Consider the following 19,762-nt stretch of genomic DNA (forward strand, 5'->3'; position numbering starts at 1 on the left):
ATTTATTTATTTGTTTGTTTGTTTGTTTGTTTATTTCAGTGTAATTGCAATACTTTGCATACAAAGTCCATCATTGATTGATTGATTGATTTATTCATTTATCAGTGTAATTATAATAGTTTGCACACAAAGTCCATCATTTATTTATTTATTTGTGTAATTAGAATACTTTGCATACAAAGTCCATCATTTATTTATTTACTTGTTTGTTTGTTTGTGTAATTAGAATACTTTGCATACAAAGTGTATCACTGATTTATTTATTTATTCATTCATTCATTCATTCATTCATTCATTCATTCATTTTTTAGTGTAATTATAATAGTTTGCAGTCCATTATTCATTCATTTATTCATTAATCCATTGATTCATTGATTGATTCATTGATTGATTCATTCATTCATTCATTGATTCATTCATTTAATTAATTAATTAATTCATTCATTCATTCATTCATTCATTCATTTCAGTGTAAAATAAGTTTGCACACATATTTATTTATTTCAGTGTAATAGAACAATTTGCACACATATTATTTTATTTATTTATTTGTATCAGCATAATTATAATAGTTTGCACACAAAGTCCATTATTTATTTATTTATTTATTTGTTTGTTTGTTTATTTGTTGTATATGTTTATTCATTCATTCATTCATGTATTTGTTTATTCATTCATTCATAATATTTATTTATGAACATTCATTGTGTTTTTTATAGGCAAACTAAACTTCAAACAGTTCAAAAAAGGGAGGACAAATACTGATTTATGGTCATCTGCTCATCTCTTTAGCAAAGGTTGTAGACCACTGATTCTAAATTATTGCTGCATGAATCTATGTTTATTACATTACATCAATTAATCGATTCATTCATTCATTTATATCTTAGTAAAATGAGAATAGTTTGCACACCTGGAGTGTAGCTGGACAGCAGTGCGTAATATTAGGCCACCAAGACTGGAGCAGTAATGTGTGAGTAAGCGCTCTCGGTGTGAGAACATGCCTCGAGACTGCCTGCGCTGGCTTCAGGCCAGTTGAACCGATAGGTTAACAAGAAGAACTTGTTCTTATCAATGGGGCCCTTTATTCGTTCTGTACACAGACACACAAACTCTCACACTTACAGCCCTGCAGGCATAACAGCACGGCTGACACCAGCGCAGCTCTTCGCGGCTCTAATCACGCCGCTTTAAGTGACACGGGCAGAAAGTCATTGTTATTATTCCTCCGGCGTGGAACACGAGAACCGTCCGGTCGAGCCCAGCTCTGCCCCGATCGCCAGGGCGACAGGAGGAAGGTGGGAGGAAGCCGTCACTCTCCTCAGCTGGGCTTATCTTGGCTGGCGGCTAGCCGCAGCTTTCGGCTAGAGAAAACAATCTTAACAGGCTAATCTCTTATGCTAAATCCTGGTGAAAATAAAAGCCTTTTTGACAGCGTTTAATTACAAACAGGGCAGTTTCAGGTAACTCCACCTTCGCCTCACACACACACACACACAGAGACTCGTCCACTTCCCAGCAATTATGTCCTTTTGGTCTTGTCAGTGCAGCCGTTTTTTGTGCACAGCGTAGCTCAGCATTTCCACTCATGCAGCAGAAAGGCCAATTGCACCATTATTCACTGGCCAGCACTCTGTGACCTTAGCAGAGGTGACCCGCCTTGACTGGGATGCAGACTGATGGGCCAAGCAGGACTTGGTTCAGCAGTCGGGTGATAATTGCTTTAATAGCACAATGCCAGTGAGAGCGCCACATTACAGCCTGATCCATTACTCATTATAAGGTGACCAGACTTCTGAAATGAAAACCAGGGACAATTTTTTTTTTTCTCCAGTGGTCAATATTGCAATTTAAATTTTTCACTGACAAGCTGATCTTCTCCGATAATGATTACATACCAACACACTTGGATGGAAAATTAAAAATGTATAGTTAATAAAGTTAATATAGTTTTTGCTTTTTAACATTTTCATTCATTCATTCATTCATTCATTCAAAAGATGACTATACACATACTACACGATACCATTCAAAAGTTTAGGTTCAGGTTAAGTTTAGGTTCAAATATAAGATTTAATTTATATCTATCTATCTATCTATCTATCTATCTATCTATCTATCTATCTATCTATCTATCTATCTATCTATCTATCTATCTATATATATATATATATATATATATATATATATATATATATATATATATATATATATATATATATATATTATAACGATATGTGCAAACTATTCTAAATACACTAAAATAAATAAATAAATAACATATTATATAATAAGTAAAATATTGAGTTTGCTCACAAAACAAAACAAATAAACAAAGACAAACCATGATTTTACTATTGATAAATAAATAAACTACTACTACTACTACTACTACTACTAATTTAATGGATTAATTACCCCCCCCCTTTTTTTTCAATGTGTTTGGAGTCGTGCAAAATAAAATAAAATAAATTAATATATAATTATTTAAATATCCTATAACAAATAAAGTATTCTATAACAAATAAAATATCCTATAACAAATAAAGTATTCTATAACAAATAAAATATCCTATAATAAATAAAATATTCTAAAATAAATAAAATATTCAGTTTGCTCATAAAAATATAATGACGGTTCTTGTCGAAAAGTAATAGTCTCACAAAAAAAAAAAAAAAAAAAAAAAAAAAATCACTATTGATAAATAAATGAAATAATTATAATAATAATAATAAAATGAATCCATTCTATTTTCTATTTTCAAACACAGAAAATAAGGGGAAAAATAATTATTTCCAATGTGTTTGGAGCTTAGTTTGCCTGTGAAAAACCATGGGAAACAATGGGAATGTGGATAAATAAATAAATAAATGAATAAATAAATAGTCTTTTATTAATTTATTTGATCAAAATACAGTAAAAACAGTAATATTGTAAAATATTATAATATTATAGCAATTTAAATTAACCTGTTTTCTAAGCAAAGTTTAATTTTTAACATCATTACGCTGGTCTCCCATGTCACAAGATCCTTCAGAAAGTTGTTTATCATTATGATTATGATTATGATTATGATTATTATTATTATTATTATTATTATTATTATTATTATTATTATTATTATTATTATTATTATTATTATTTATTATTATTTTGCTAAATATTTATTTATTTATTTATTTATTTATTTATTTGAAACCACAATACTCTTTTAAAGGGCTCTTTTATAAATACAAAATCAAACAATCAATCAGTCAATTAATGAATCTTGCTGACCCCAATCTTTTAAATGGTATACTGCTCTCTTACTTTATCAAGGTCTGAAGACCCCGATTTACATTTCCAAATTCGTACTGCATTGATCTAATGCTATACAACAAAAAGAAACTGAAACTGGAAAAAAACTACAAAAAAACTATAAGACCTATGTATAGGATAGTTTTCGCTATGTATAGGATGTTCAGTCTTTGCTCTGCATCAGTGTTCATCACTTCTTGACAGACACACGACAGCCTCAAAGAGCCTCCGACATGTCAGTAAGCCAGTGAGCTGCCTTTTTTTTTAACCTATTATTTTATGGGCTCTTTTAAACACAGTACAAACTGATATTTCTGCAGACAGCTCCATCCAAGCATAGGACAGTACCCTAAAAAAGTAACTGCCCCTTAAAAAAAACGGAATATTGAAAAGCTGATGCACGGATTTGAAAGAGAGGCTTAATTCCTGATAACAATGCACTAAATAGCAGCAGTTTGACCTTCTTAAGTTTCTTCAATTGTTCTGACAAAACAAAGTAACTGAATTACAAGATCAGTTCTTGACTTTAGCCTCAATTAACCTGAGACGCGTTTGATTGTGAGTCCTATTGTCTGTCAGTCACTCAAACACCAACTTTCCATCTCACAAGCCTTTGAAACCTGCTTAAACATTTGATAAAGATTTGAAACATTGTTTCTGTTGTGTTGCTAAGGCCCGGACACAATGCAAAGGCACGGATAAACCTGAAATGAATTAAAGCACGTTTATACATATGTGGGTGACTTGGCAGCGGTAACATCCACAATCTTAGAGGTTGCGTGGCATATTTCTTCTGAATAAGCCGAGATCCTTTCATTTCAAAAAACGTGTGACGGGGAATCGTAAATCACATGATATACTTCACAGTGCTGGAATGGCAGAGCAAGATTTCACTAATTCCTTCCCTGAGGGGAAAATGCGGTATCTTCTGCGGTGGGTTTCACTGAAAGATGAACATATTAGTTGTAGTAATAGAACATAAGACATGGTTTTCTTGGAACGCTCATTAGCAGAAAACATGAAATATGTTTGTTATGAGTAATCACATTTTACACAACCATACACATAACATTCACTGCAAAAGTGTCTTCTTGTTTAATAAAAGAACACACTTTAGGCTACAGTAGTCATTTTTTCATCTTTTTTTGGCTTTGGTCTTTTTTTTTTTTAAAGCCAGACGTTGTGTTCTTTTGTTGTAGTTTTTCTTTTCTTTTTCCTTGGTTATTCTGATTAAAGACGGGAGCGCAGAGACGAGGGGTATAAAAGGCTAGTTCACTACGTGCACAAAAACATTAGTACTTCTACTGGTGTTCCTTACAAACATTAGCGCGGCGATATTCCCTCAGAGCAGCTCAGCTTTGGCCCGTCCCTCTAAAAGTTTTCCTTTTACTATTTCACATCCTCCCCCACAAGCCTGTAAAGGCATCTTTTTATTTCCTTTAGCTTTTGGATATTTTTCAGCCAAGAAGCTCAATATACACAAGCCCCCTGTGTGTGTGTGTGTGTGTGAGAGAGTGTGTGTGTGTAGGTGTTCCTCTGCCTCAGGTCATTTAGATGGAGGCTTTTTACGGTTTCCACTGTACAGTTAACTGTAGACGTTTTGACATTTCTTAAGTCTTAAACCCTCCACACTTTTGCGGTGGAGTTCTCGGCGAATGGATGCACAACTGCACACACACTTACACGTGTGTACACTGGGCTCCGAGATTGTGTTTATAGTACATTTCTTGCTAGATAAATAACTAAAAAGAAAATCAAATAAAACAACTTCGCTATGTGTGTGTGTGTGTCTGTGTCTATGTCTGTGTTATTGTGGTGTTTTTATATACTATTATGGTATTTATTAATATGTTTATTTAGCCTTTTTGTATACTTTTAATTTTTAGTTTAAATTTAGTCTGTTTGCTTTTCACATTTTTAGTTTTTTGTAGTTTTATTCAGCTTTACTTTAATTTCATTTTTAGTTTTAGTCATTTTAGTACTTTGACTTTTTTCAAGTAAATGTTTTTCAAGGCAACATTTCTAATTTTCATTCATTATGGCAGCTTTATTTCAGTTTATTAAAACCAATGTTGTAGTTTTATTTTGTAACTGTAACAACACCAGTATATACATCAATAAATTAATATACAAATATTTGTATACAACATTTTTAATATATATAATAATAATTGGAATGTATATCAAGCATGTTAATTAATTAATGAAATTACATTGAATGTTACAGTTTAATACATTTCAAGACAACATTTCTATTTTCATTCATTATTTCAGCTTTTTCAGTTAGCAAAAATAATTTTAATAGACACTGACATGTTTTTTTTTAATACATTTAATATTTACTAGTGAAAAGAGAAATCATATTTTTAAATAAGATTAATATTTAATATTGAAAAGATAATGCATATTGTGTTTTTAATAAAATTAATATTTAATATTTAAAATATATTATATCATATGTAATATGCATATTTATTTGTTTTAATAAAAGCAATATTTAATATTAAAAGGATAATAATGAATACTGCATTTTTAATAATACTAAGATTTAATTTGATATGATAATGATAATAATGCATCATGTGTTTTTTCAATAAAATGAATATTTAATATTGAAAAAATAATAATGTGCATGTGTACACACACACACACACACACACACATATATATATATATATATATTTATTTATTTATTTATTTATTTATTTACATAGTTATATACATATTACTGTATATGTATATATATATATATATATATATATATATATATATATATATATATATATATATATATATACACACATACATAATTTATATTTTATATACATTAATATTTAATATTGAAATGATAATGCATATTGCAGTGTGTATCAAAAAATGTAATCAAAAAATTATGTTGATTAAATCACAATTATATGCATTATATTCACAATTATGTACATTCAACTTAATTACATTAAATTACAATTATATACATTGCTAAGGCAACTTTTCTCATATTTGCTCATTTTTATATATGAATATTAAGTAACACTTAACAGTAAGTTTCGTTAGTTAACATTAGTTAACATGAACTAAGAATGAACAGTACTTCTATAGAAATGATTAATCTTAGTTAATTTTGGCTTTTACTAGTGCATTATTAAAATCACAAGTTGTGTTTAACATTATTTAATGTACTGAACTAACAATGAACGACTGTATTTTTATTAACATTAACAAAGATGAATAAATAGTATAATAAATATATTGTTCATTCATAATAATTAATACATTAATGTTAACAAATGACAGCTTATTGTAGTGTTACAGAATATATATATATATATATATATATATATATATATATATATATATATATATTATAAAGTATGTTTTTAATATATAAAATATACATTATAATATGCATTATTATGTCATGCCTGCCAGTTCACAAATTACAATTATATATACATTGTACATGTACATTCAAATTGATTAAATTACAATTATTTACAAGGCAACATTTATCATTTTAATTCATTATTTTGCTTAACGAAAATAATTCTGAATACTGTTACTTTTGGTTAACTTTAACTACACTGATATGATCATAATAAATGCATCTATTTATATCTTTACAATTAATGTTTAACATAAAATAATGCTTGTTGTGTATATCATGTCTGTCAGATGTCAGATCTCCATTTTAATTACATTGATTAAACCATGATTGTATGCATTATTTTCACACACATTAAATAGAAGGAGTGAAAGAATAAGAGTGACAGATGTTTCTTTTTATGAAAAGACGCTTGCACATTTATATACAGATATTACTGTATATAATTTGTGGATACATGCATTTATGTCTAAAATAGCATACATAATGTGCACTGTGGCAATGTTTGCTTCATTTCAAGGAAACTGTCAAGCACCTTGCTTTTCTGACTCTAAAATGCAAATTTCGGGCTTAATTTGCAGTTAAACTTGGTCTTTGTCTGCCATGGTTGCTATGTTACTAGAAATAATTTCCACACAGGCTCTTGATAAGCAGAAGCATAGATTCACATCTTGTATTTGGGAAGATCTGGAATGCCGGTGCTTGTAGTGAATTTGAAGGACACATGTCCAGTTACATTGATCTGTGTCAAATCCGCACATGGCAGATCACTCGGTTTGTTTACAGACTTGCGTAGGCTGGGAGCTTTGCAAGTTTATCTTTTTTCTGTTTCTGTTAGCCAATTTTCTCCCTGATGTTTGAACAACATCGAAGGCTTTTTGAAATCACAACATATGGAATATGAAAAAGCATCAGAGGGAGTGTTTCTGAGTACTTTTCACTTTCACAGTTAGGGGAGCTCAAAAGAAAAACATATACTTTTAATATCACTTTAAAGGACTTGTTCATGAGAGCTGTGATTTGGGATTTTGTTTGGCAGCAGGCTTTGGTTTTAGTTTTCTAAGTTAGCGTTTTGTATGTCTGTGTGAAAGGAGAAAGCTTGACCCTCACAGTCATAATTTGTGTGTTATCGGCAGTTGGTCTAGAGGTCCGGAGCAAAAACAGTCAGAATCCATCATGTCACAATGACCCTGGCTTTTCTAACCAGTCACATTAATTGAAATCCACCGCTTACAGGGAAAATGAGAGAAAAAAAAAAAAACAGACTAGATCTGTGACTTTTGCTTGTAGCAAAACAAGCAGCACTAGCGGATTTTTCAATATCAAAAACCAAAAGCGTCTCAAGGTTGTTTGAATGCAAGCCAAAGTAAAGTTTGCAGCATAGCTGCCAATTTTGGAAATTTATTTTAAAAAGTCTTAGCTCTGAAGAGTTAAACACAGTTGCTTATTATTTAAAATGCATTTTAAATTAGCTTTCGCTTAAACAACACTTTTTGAATGCAAGCCCAGCGGGAATGCATTTCAGAAAACTACATGTAACTCTCTTATCCAAGCACTTCCACATGCAGGGCAGTCTGTTTGACAGAACAATGTCATCCTAGGTCGCTTGCAACAGTGCTACTCTTTGAAGATAGTTGTTGTAGTATGGTGTCTGTAAGTCTATATACCCTAGAGACAATGGACTGGCTCTATGCCATTGTCATCTTGATATGTTTGGGTAAAAAAAAAGGGAGAGAGAGAAAAAAAAAAGTGGTAACAGCTTTTTAAGATTGACTGTGACACTGAATACAAGATCGAACTGTTGCCACGCTGACTGAAACCGACCGACGTAGTGCGGGGCCAACAAAAACCGACTCTCTGCTCATGGAATCGTTCATTTTGCCACAATAGATTGCAATAGGAAACAATTGCAAGGCAATGTGCTGAGGGTCTGAAATTGAAGCCCGCACCTCGAAAGGAGCTCCTGCCATCCCGAAGAGGATCCCAGCCAAAGCTATACGATCCTACCACGGCACAGCTGAACAAATGCAGCCACAACGCTTCTTCCCAGCAGGCCACACTCTCAAGCAAACAAACCCAGGATAAAAAGAAAGACCACACCATGAAGGATAGTGATCTTGGCACGTAAACATCCAAATTTGCTTAATAACGTAGCCCAAAGGTCTCAAACTGTGGAGCAATTCACCCTGCAGGTGGTACATGACATGATTTTGGAACTTCAGAATACTAAAAATAAAAATGTGATGTGTGGCATTTAGGCGTTCGATTTTCTGAAGGCGAAAAGCTGCAAGCTTAAAGAGTGGCCTGGTTTTGAGAACTATATTGATAATACAAGCATTTTTAGACTATTTAAGAAAGACTGCACTAACCTAAATTCCAAAATATATTTAGATTTTTATTTAGGTTTTTAAAGGTGTAATATACATGGAATAACACTGTAATTATACGTTAAGTACTTTCGTGCTGCATTTGGGTTATTATGCTGAAAATAATTTGCTGAATTTCCTTTGAAACTGTCTTCACTCAGAAATTGCTAGTACTTTTCAGCAGTAATTAAAAAAAAAAAAAAAAAAAAAAAAAACACATAGCATTGGATTGAACTGTATGATGAACTATGAATAATAATAATAATAGTAGTAGTAGTAGTAGTAGTAGTAGTATAATCCAAGTAGCACATTGAATTTAACAAGAAATTTTATTGTAGTAAAACTAAAATTGTATTCTCTTGTAAAACATACACCAGTAATCTTTATTGAAGTTATTGAAGAATTTGCAATATATATATATATATATATATATATATATATATATTAATATTAAAAGTATAACTTAGTTTAAATGTGTGATACACGTAATAACACTGTAATTATACATGTATTACATTTTAATTGCTTTTAAATGTTACTTTTGTGGTGCATTTTGGTTTATCACACTAAAAAAGCTGTGGGATTTCCTTTGAAACAGTCTTCACTCAAAGATTGTAAAACATACTTAAATAATCTGTGTTTTATGTACAAATTAGATTTTTCTTTACAGCGTAGATGCTGTTCTCATCTAATAAGTCCTTCCATAGATCTTCAGATTCTCATTAGATTGTCCTTGCGCAGAGATGTCAGTTTGTTTAATGCTGAAAAACCGTTGTTGTGGTAATCGTTCTGATTTGATCCGGCGCGGTGCTTGGCATGACAGGTTTGAGGACCACTGACTAAGGCAATTTACCATTAGACGTTCCCTTTACTGACACGTGTGAGTCTAACAACAACAGAACAGGATCAAACCAGCACTTTTGAATGTCAGCACAGTGTGAATGTTTCTGCAAAGCTGTGTTAACTGCTTGAGCTTAAACCTGAATTTGTTTTCAATTAGCGTCCCAGTGCCGTAGAGTAGGTTCTGACAGCGGGCCAGTCACTTGGTTCTGTTCAAACTGCAGGTGGCATCAGTGATGTGCATTAGAGCCCCACGGCCCTTGTCATGCTGAGCTGAACCCAGACATAACTGGATAAAGCCAGAAAAAGGACCGTCTGCACCACAAGTGGAAACCTAGACCAAATCTAATACAACTCAACCCAAGAGCGCACGACGTGGACGCAAACGTCCGGAAGGTAATTCAATCTCAATGTGTTTTTCTCCACCAGCACCATAAGGAGTATGTTCTGGTTCTGTCGATCGCAAACCGTACCTCCAAACCTAGTCAGGAGCCAATTCTGGCCAACATGTGGTTGCGGAGAGCTGCGCGCATGTGTTTTATTAGGTGATAGACAAATAAAGTGTATCAGAAACAATGTGTGGGAAGACAGACCCCGGCCCTAAGCTGCTGTCATCTTGACTCGTGTTTCACAAGGGTTTCAGTGTCAATCTACTCCAAAAAAACCCTTAATATCCTCCATATGCCCATCCGAGAACAACATCTTGTCTTTTCCCTCAGCCTTGATCAAAACAATATTCCCTCAATATGCTAGCTCTTCTCTTGTCTTTGCTTATTGCTCTTGGATTTGACTAACAACAAAAATATATGAATAGCCCTCCTTTGACACGGCATATCCTTTGATGAGGTTGTTATTCCGACAGCTGCCTACTCTTTTCCAGAAGAAACGTGCGGTGTGTCGTTACACCTCAAACCCTGCTGTGCAGCAGTTGTTGAAAGGGAAAAACTCGGAGGAAGAAAGAGCTACAAAAAATGGAACAAAAGAAGTGCCTAATTAGAGAGCGAAAGAAAAGAAATGCGCCCAGCGAGCATGAGGTGGGAAGGATGTCCCGTCTTCACCTCGTCCTGAAGGTTCTTCAGAATCTGCAAACCCATAGGAAGGGCAGTGCGTTGTCTCTGGGAAGAATTCGGCCTGCTTTCACCAGTACTCCCGCTGGTCAGCATGAGCAGAGGCTGCCAAGAACAGCAGTGGCCCACATCCCCACCCTCCATTCGGGGCAGTTTGCCAGTTCCCTCTACCCCAGTGCTCCATAGGGCATAGTGAGGGGATCAGCTTGCCCGTTGACCTCACCACCTCCAGGTCATCGGTGGAGTGTGGTTTTGTAATTCGGCCTGTTAAAACGAAACCCAGGGTGCACAGGTGAGGGCCGCAGACGTGGAACTTCATTTGGAACGTATCCCGAACGTCATAATATACACATCAGATCTAACAGACATTGTTTTATACATAGTGGCTCCTTGGAGTTGTTTCAACCGGAAAAGAGATATAAAGAATGCAATAAGAGATATAAATAAGTAAGGGAAAGAAAAGAGTGATTGTTCGAGGCTAAGACGTCTGTGCATGGGGCTGAAACTTCTAGGGGCTGAAACTTCTTGGGCCAGAATGATCCTATCTTTTACCCAGCTATAGAACATGTTTCTTGATGGCCACTGACTAGTATGAAACACATTCCCTGTCTAGAGGTCTCTCTCATACACACAAAAATCATCTACCTCTTATTCCTCACCAATTCTTTAGGCAGAATGCTGAGGAATTGTCACTGACAGCAAACAATCAGCCGCCATATAATATTGAGACGGTCTGAAACTGATGCTCCATCTATTTTCTCTCATTCTCAGCTCTCTTGCTGACTTTCACTATGCGGGCATATGCTTCTTCACTCTTTGTTATTCATACGGATGTGTTACTGTGGAGAGACTCACCGATCTTGTTTGTAACAAATTTGTATTATTGTGTTTTTGTTGTTTTTATTGTTAGGGATGGCATTTTAAAACAGTTTAGTGTAATTAACTGTTAAGTTAATAGAAGAAAAATAGCATAATAACTAGGGATGCAACAACGCCCTCTGAGTTGGTTGAAAATCAATGACGGTTGAGATGCTAAACGAAATGCGATACATTTGGCTGTGGGTTTATATGAAAAAGCCTCTGAGAATAACTGATTGTCTTCAGAAAAGTTTAGACGGTATTTTCTTTTCATCTTCTTTTCATTTGCACACATCTTTCATCTCTATATAAAGCATATTGAAATAGTGTATATACAGTGGCATGCAGATTCTGTGGAAATGTGAATATTTTTTTTACAAAATAAGAGAGATCATACAAATTGCATGCTTTATTTATTTATTTTTTTAGTACTGTCCTGAGTAAGATATGTTACATAGAAGTTCTTAATACTGTGTGTGGTTACCCGAATGATCTACAACTTTTTTGTTTGTTTGTTTGTTTTGTGTTGGTTGTTAAACTGAGCACTGTTCTTCATAAAAATCCTCCATGTCCTGTAGATTTTTTGGTTTTCCAGCATCTTTTGCATATTTGAACCCTTTCCAGTAGTGACTGTATGATTTTCAGATCCATATTTTCACATTGAGGACAATTGAGGGACTCAAACACAACTATTAAAAAAGATTTGAACATTCACTGATGCTCCAGAAGGAAACATGATGCATTAAGAGCCGAGGGTGAAAACTTTTTTTTTTTTTTTTTTTTCAGTTTAATTTGTGGATTAAGGTAAATTGTACTTAATTTGTCTTCCAGGAAACATGCAAGTATATTCTGCTGCTTCCGAAGGGCAGTACTAAATGGAAAAAAATAAATTATAATTCAACAAGAAAAATTTGGACATCTTCACCCTGTTCAAAAGTTTTCACCCCCCAGCTCTTAATGCATTGTGTTTCCTTCAGGAGCATCAGTGAATGTTTGAACCTTTCTTTAATAGTTGTGTTTGAGTCCCTCTGTGGTCCTCAGTGTGAAAATATGCATCTCAAAAAGATAATACATTAAAACAATATGGTAAGACATACCAATTTGCAATATCAAGCAGGAAAACAAGTTCTTTTGTACAGCTAAAAATAGCTGAATGCAGATGAGACCGGAAGCCAGACCCATAAAGTTTTACGAATGGGAAAATTAAGGTGGATATTGCTGCTGTTCCATAAATGCCACCTACTGTGTCAGAAAGTGGAATTGCTTTCTCATTCAGCCCACCTGATATTTTTGTTTCGTTCAGACATGTTTTATTATGTATACACTGTAAAAAAAAAAAAAAAAAAAAAAAAAAAATATATATATATATATATATATATATATATTAAACCATAATTTTAAAGGTAAAAGGCTGTAAAAATGCTACATTTAAAAACATATTAATTGGTTAACTGTAAGTTCCTCTACTATATACGGTGAAAAACTGTACTGGACATTACATGTGATTTCACGGCAATATACTGTTTTTGGAAGTTTTTGGAACTCCCAGAATCCCCTGTGTTACATTTAATTTAATTTAATTTAATTTAATTTAATTTAATTTAATTTAATTTAATTTTTTATTTTATTTTATTTTATTTTATTATTATTTTATTTTTTTTATGATCAGTTGTGAACATTAGGGTTGTATATTACATCTAATGTTGTTCAATTAATGTTTATCACATTATTTCAGTTTCATGTGTGTTACCATGATGGTTTTTAATGTGCACTGTGCACATAATATTAATATTTAAAAGCTGCTTGTGATGAGCTTTGGTTCATCATGTTCAACATGCTTTTGGTGGTTATCTGTGTATTCTAAAGGTACAAAACAGATTTCAGTACTTCCATAGGTTGGTATATTAACATTTTATTAGTCAATGAAATTACGATATTTAAATTTAAGTTGAATCCATAAAACCTAAAATGTTGTTACCATGTTTTTTTTTGCAGTAAAAACAGCTGCCATTTTTATTTATTTATTTATTTATTTATTTATTTATTTATTTATTTTTTTTTTTTGCTTTGTTTTGTTCCAATTTCTTAAAATTGGAAAAGAAAATCTAAGCTAGGTTTTTGTTTTATTTTTTATTTTTATTTTTATTTTTTTATTGACGAGATTTATTTATATAGTCATTCATTCGTTTACTTATTTATTTGGGATTTGTTTTTAAAATGTACATTTACTTTTTGTTATTTGACAAAATATTTCAGTTTCACAAAGAAATGTGTAGCATATCCTCTGAGAAACAACAAAATTACACTTCCTCATTTATAATGTGTCTTGGATCTCATTTTGTTAAAAAAAAAAAAAAAAAAAAAGTGAGAAAATTGTGTCATGAAACCAGTATCACCAACACTGTGAATCATATTGCATCATGAACTGAGTAAATCTCTAATAATAACATAAATGATTATTCCCTCTGACCTGTACATAAATTATACACAGAATTTTACCTGAATTTTACAAGCAGTTCAAATACTGATATATCCAGTAAATTATTTCATTGAATTGTATTTTGATTATTTTGTATTATATCAGTTGACCCATAACAAATAACAACAACAACAATAATAATCATAATAATAAAAATAATAATAATAATAGAAGGGCTATCAATTTAACAAATTAATGTATGACAATTCATTTATAAAAAAATAATAATGTAGTATGTTGTTTTACTTCTTATTTCCAACAATTAAAGCTTGAAATATTAACTTTATTGCGAGTCTGCAGTCAGTGCAGTCACAGTTATTATAAACTGTCTCAACAAACCACACTTACTCAAAGCAAATATTGATGCATGTTATAAATTGTCTTTAATTAGTCAGCATGTCACTGAGTCAGTTGTTTTAAATTATTATATAATATGAACCTTAAAGGTCAGAATGACTTTTTTTGCTAAAAAAAAGCCATGTAGTTTTCAACAACATATAGAAAACAACTTTTGAGTTGTTTCCTTTTAAAGAAACAGTTACATGATATATTCATTTTGTCATTTACAAAATGCCGCTTTTTTATTTTGATCGGAGTATCAAGGTAAGACACATTCTCTGCAGTTTAACTGAAACTAATGACAGTTTGTATTTATCTCCTCCTTGTGGTGTTACTGTAATCATTCAGAATATACAAATTTTCCCCATATTTATCACAATCCCTGCTATTTTCAAAAGCAAAGGAAAACACAGCTCCATTCTCCGCTACACAATACATCCAAAATGCTCTGCATTGTAAAACACGGCTCATTTTTGTGATAGTTCAGCATTAAGAGAAATAACAAACCAAGCGCCGCATGACCTGTCAGTTGTAATGATTGATGGTGGTTGAGGAACAAGCATAGCTGACTTAATTAAATGAATGCCCTACCCCACGCTTTAGCTTAATTACATTAGCCCTCTCTCCGCCGTGTTTGTTTTTTCTTTTCTTGCGGGAGGGATCGCGGTCATCTTGAGATCTTAAGCGTGCGTTTGAACGGGGGGACTCTAAAGAAGTACGAGACTATTTCTGGTTCAACTTCAGAACAGTCGAGCGCTTGTGCTGGCATTTTGCGACGAGACATCGGCCTCTGCACTCTTGCATATTTGAGCCGTGCCTTCGGGCCAGGTCCTGCTTCACAAAACATCTGATTCATGAACTGTGTTCTCCACTCTCGGCACTGATATGACCGCACCGTTACTGTACTTCATTCCTGAACAATCCTGAAATGTCACATTAAACGCTGCAGTGCTCAAGCTGACCTGTTTAAACAAAGCATTTATATAGTAAAGCTTTTGGATATGCCTGAATTAAATAATTCATGTAGAGTGGGCCAAAAAGTATCTTGACACTAAAGCTGCAGTTAAAATATATTAAACGTTCGTCCATAGATATCAAATAAAATATTGATGAAGAAAATTAATTAAATTTTTATTACAAACACAGCTTTTTTAACAAAAAAAAGGGTGATGCTAGGTTTTAAATGATTAAACAGCAGGTATACAGTACGGTTTAAAATAAACATAAAGTATTGTGGCAGTTTCTGGTTGTAAAACGTTAGTGGAACATGTAGTTAATGTGATAAACGACACCTGCGGTGCTGTACACCTGAGTGAACTTGAGGAGAAATGCTAAACCAGTTCATTAAAAGTCAATGGGAAAATGGTGAGGAAATAAAGGCAGTTCTGAGAGAAACTCAAGCATCATTTGTGTGCAGATGACACTGGTCTGATGTATATATGTGTGTGTATATATATATATATATATATATATATATATATATATACACATATATATATAGATATATATATATATAGATATATATATATAGATATATATATTCAGTTTTCAATTCTGAAAACTTAGATCAGTAGTCAAATGTAACTTTTCTCCAAGTTTTCAATAAATAAATAAAATATTAAATTATTAATAATATTCTATAAATTGTATATAATATATATATATATATATATATATATATATATATATATATATATATATATATATATATATATATATATATATATATATATATATATATATATATATATATTTATTTATTTATTTATTTATTTATTTATTTATTTATTTATTTTTTTTATAAAATATATATATATATATATATATATATATATATATATATATAATTCAGTATCCGAATGTTGTATTTAAAAATGTACAATCCTGACAATTTAGATCAGTAGTCAAATTTAGCTTTTCTTTAGTTATGTTTGATTACTGATTCAACTTTTGAACAAAATAACATTTATAATTAGTGTTAAATCTCATTTTGTAAAATAATAATAATAATAATAATAATAATAATAATAATAATTAAAAATTAAATTAAATTAAATTAAATTAGAAAATTGTATCATGAAACCAGTATTATGAACCATATCACATTTTGAGTTGAGTGAATTTACTTCCCTAATAATAAAATAATTTCTTTTTGTAAGACAAATTCTGTGGTTTGGATTTAAAACAAGATCTTGGAATAATATTTGTATTAATATCTGAGAGCATAATTTTAGCTATTTTGAAACTGTATTACAAATTATTCCCCACACATACATGCTCAACCAGGTTCACACACTCTTACCTTATATGTGACCTTGGACCACAAAACCAGTCATGTGTCAATTTTTTAATTTGATATATCTAACGCATCTAAAAGCTGAATAAATAAGCTTTCAATTGATGTATGGTTTGTTAAGATAGGAGAATATTTGTCTGAGATACAACTATTTGAAAATCTGGAATCTTGAAAATCTAAATATTGAGAAAATTGCTTTAAATATTGTCCAAATAAAGTTCTTCGCATATTACTAATCAAAATTTAAGGTTTGATATATTTACGGTAAGAAACTTACAAAATATCTTCACGGAACATGATCTTTACTTAATACCCTAATAATTTTTGGCATAAAAGAAAAATCTATCATTTTTACCCATACAATGCATTTTTAATTATTGCTACAAATATACCCATGCTACTTAAAGCTGTTTTTGTGTTCCAGGGTCACATATGTGCAAACAAGTGTTGACTGACAGAAAGCCATACAGTTTATATAGTGAAAAATTAAGTTAGGTCTAAGAGAACATTTGCGCGGATGACACTGGTTTGCAACTACAGTAAATATTTGTATGTTTTTAAGTGTGGTTTAATTTCCCGATAGTGTCCAAATACTTTTGAGACCACAGTTCAGTCCTGAAAACATGAATTAGCAGTCCACAATTATTAAAGAAAGAAAGTTTTCCCCTTATTATGCATGAAAGTCAAAATCCATGATTGGTGAAAAGCAGGACAAAAAAGAAGGTCAAACTCTGTGAAAACTGTGATATGGATTTACAGCATGAGCTCAGAAGAATGCACATATTATTAGCTGAAAGCATAATCAGAGAGCCCAAAATATACATACACATGTTCAAAGAGTGAGAACGCTTGGTGAATAACGGGTGTAACTTAGACATTTGCATTTATGGCTTTTGGCAGACTTGCATTCAAGGTACACTCCACCAGCTGAGCTGGTAGGAACACAGTCGTAATGTCAGAATATAACGTTCGAGCGATGATCCCTGCAGTCTTGATTATCATATCAAGCATTAAAACTTGTTTCTAACAATTCTATTTTTGTTATAGTTGAAATAACATATGACTCATCATACAAACTCAGCGGCGATAGAGAGAAGCAACATTAGTTCGTTTTTAACTCACACTCTTGTCATTTTGTGATTTTTCTTCACTAAATAACTTGTTGATGAATTGTGCGGTGTTCATAAAATTACACCAGTTGTGCGGTTAAACACTCCCAAGTGTAATTATGAGCAAAACCAATGGTTTTGTTTCATTCAAATTAGCATGTATCCAAATTAGTGAAATCTTTCTGCTATATCAGATTTTCTGAAACTATATCATGGATTCATAGGCTACTTGAGCAGGTTCACACATCACACACTTATGTGCAAACAAGTGTTGACTGGTAGAAGGTGATACAGTATACAACAGTCAATGTTCTGGAAAAAAAGACATGAAGATGGCTACATAATTTATAGAAGTATATCCAATTATACCGCATTGAATTAAAGTTTAAAAGCCTGTCTGCTCTCGCAGCGCCAGATATACAAAGTCCTGTCATAACCGTTTCCACGCTGACTTTTCATTCGCATGACACATTTTGTAATTGCCACAATTAGTTCTGATAATACTGTTCAACCAGCGAAACTCTGTTTCTTTTTTCAGTTCACACTCAGATGTACTTTAAATGAAAGCCACTTACTTTTACACCGGGGGCTCTCGGTCGCAGTAGGTCAGAAGGGCAACGGGAGCCTTCTGGAATTACGTATGTTTTCGATCGCGACTCCAACAGGGGAGAACGAAACTCCTGAACTCAAAAGAAGAAGCTCCTGCTGAGACGTACGGCATCGGTCCCGAGACTGAAAATGAGGCTCATAAGCGCACCTTTGTTTCCTTGTGTTTTGGCTGCGTGTAACTTAACCCCTCGGGAGCCGGCGCTAGCGCTGTCTAACCTGTCTTTTGTTTCTACATTCCATCTCTCGCACTCTTGCTTTTCTTTTTTCGCAGTTATTTTGTAAGTCCACGCCTGTCGATGAGCTCACTGCACCAGGCTCATGTTTCAGCCTCGTACAGGAATTCGGAGGGCAGGCGGATTCTGTGAGCCTGAGAGACGGCTTGGGGAGAAGGAGCAGGTCGTGGGGTCGTGTCCCGGAGAACAAAGCGGGAGTTATGAGGGCGAGGGGTCAGGCATGCCGCAGGATGTCAGCGCTCAGGGAGGATGAATCAGCAGACGGACACCCACAATTCCCTTGGGTGACAGCGCTCTGAGGAATATGTCAAAAACTGGACTGGGATTAGATCATATACCGTGGTGTTCTAGCGCGACTTATATAAAACGACTGCGTCATCTGATATCTGGTGTGTGTGATGCCTATATCGGTCTGTGTGTTGCTGAGTAAAGAGCAAAATATAACTCACGGTAGCCAAGGCCTTTCAACCCTTATGAGCTTTGGTGATATTTGATTTATGTTTGCGAGCTGGAATCCAATAAGCTGCTAACTGAGCACAACATGCTTCGGTTCCTGGTGCTTTATGATCTAATGGCATGAGGGGTCATAACCGAGTCTGCTCTTTAGAGAACAAAAGCATTTCACACATCAAGAGATCTTCCTGTATCTGCTGGACGCACAGTCGTAGAGAGGACAGCCTATGTGGACAATGTGATTGTAGATTGTGTTGAGTTGTTTTTTTATGGGCTGACCAGCAGGAGATGAAATTATGTTGACATCACACAAGAAGCAAAAAGAGTTATTAGAAAGTGATATCTATACTGAATAAATACATGGAGGTTCTTTATGAATGATCAACCAAATCAGCTTCAACTTTGATAAAGTTGCTAATAAACACTTTTTGGT

The 19,762-nt window shown here is 33.0% G+C and overlaps 1 protein-coding gene across 1 annotated transcript in view; it reads right to left on the bottom strand.

The window, feature by feature from the left end:
• The window catches only part of flrt2 (fibronectin leucine rich transmembrane protein 2), a 47,792-nt gene extending 28,368 nt beyond the window's left edge, over positions 1-19,424 (bottom strand). The window contains exon 1 of the mRNA XM_051139229.1: positions 18,610-19,424. The gene's annotated coding sequence lies outside the window, so the exon portion shown is untranslated. The remainder of the gene's footprint in view (positions 1-18,609) is intronic.
• Between the last annotated feature and the right edge of the window lie 338 nt (positions 19,425-19,762).

Source organism: Labeo rohita, chromosome 20 (assembly GCF_022985175.1).
Source record: "Labeo rohita strain BAU-BD-2019 chromosome 20, IGBB_LRoh.1.0, whole genome shotgun sequence".
Classification (NCBI taxonomy): domain Eukaryota; kingdom Metazoa; phylum Chordata; class Actinopteri; order Cypriniformes; family Cyprinidae; genus Labeo; species Labeo rohita.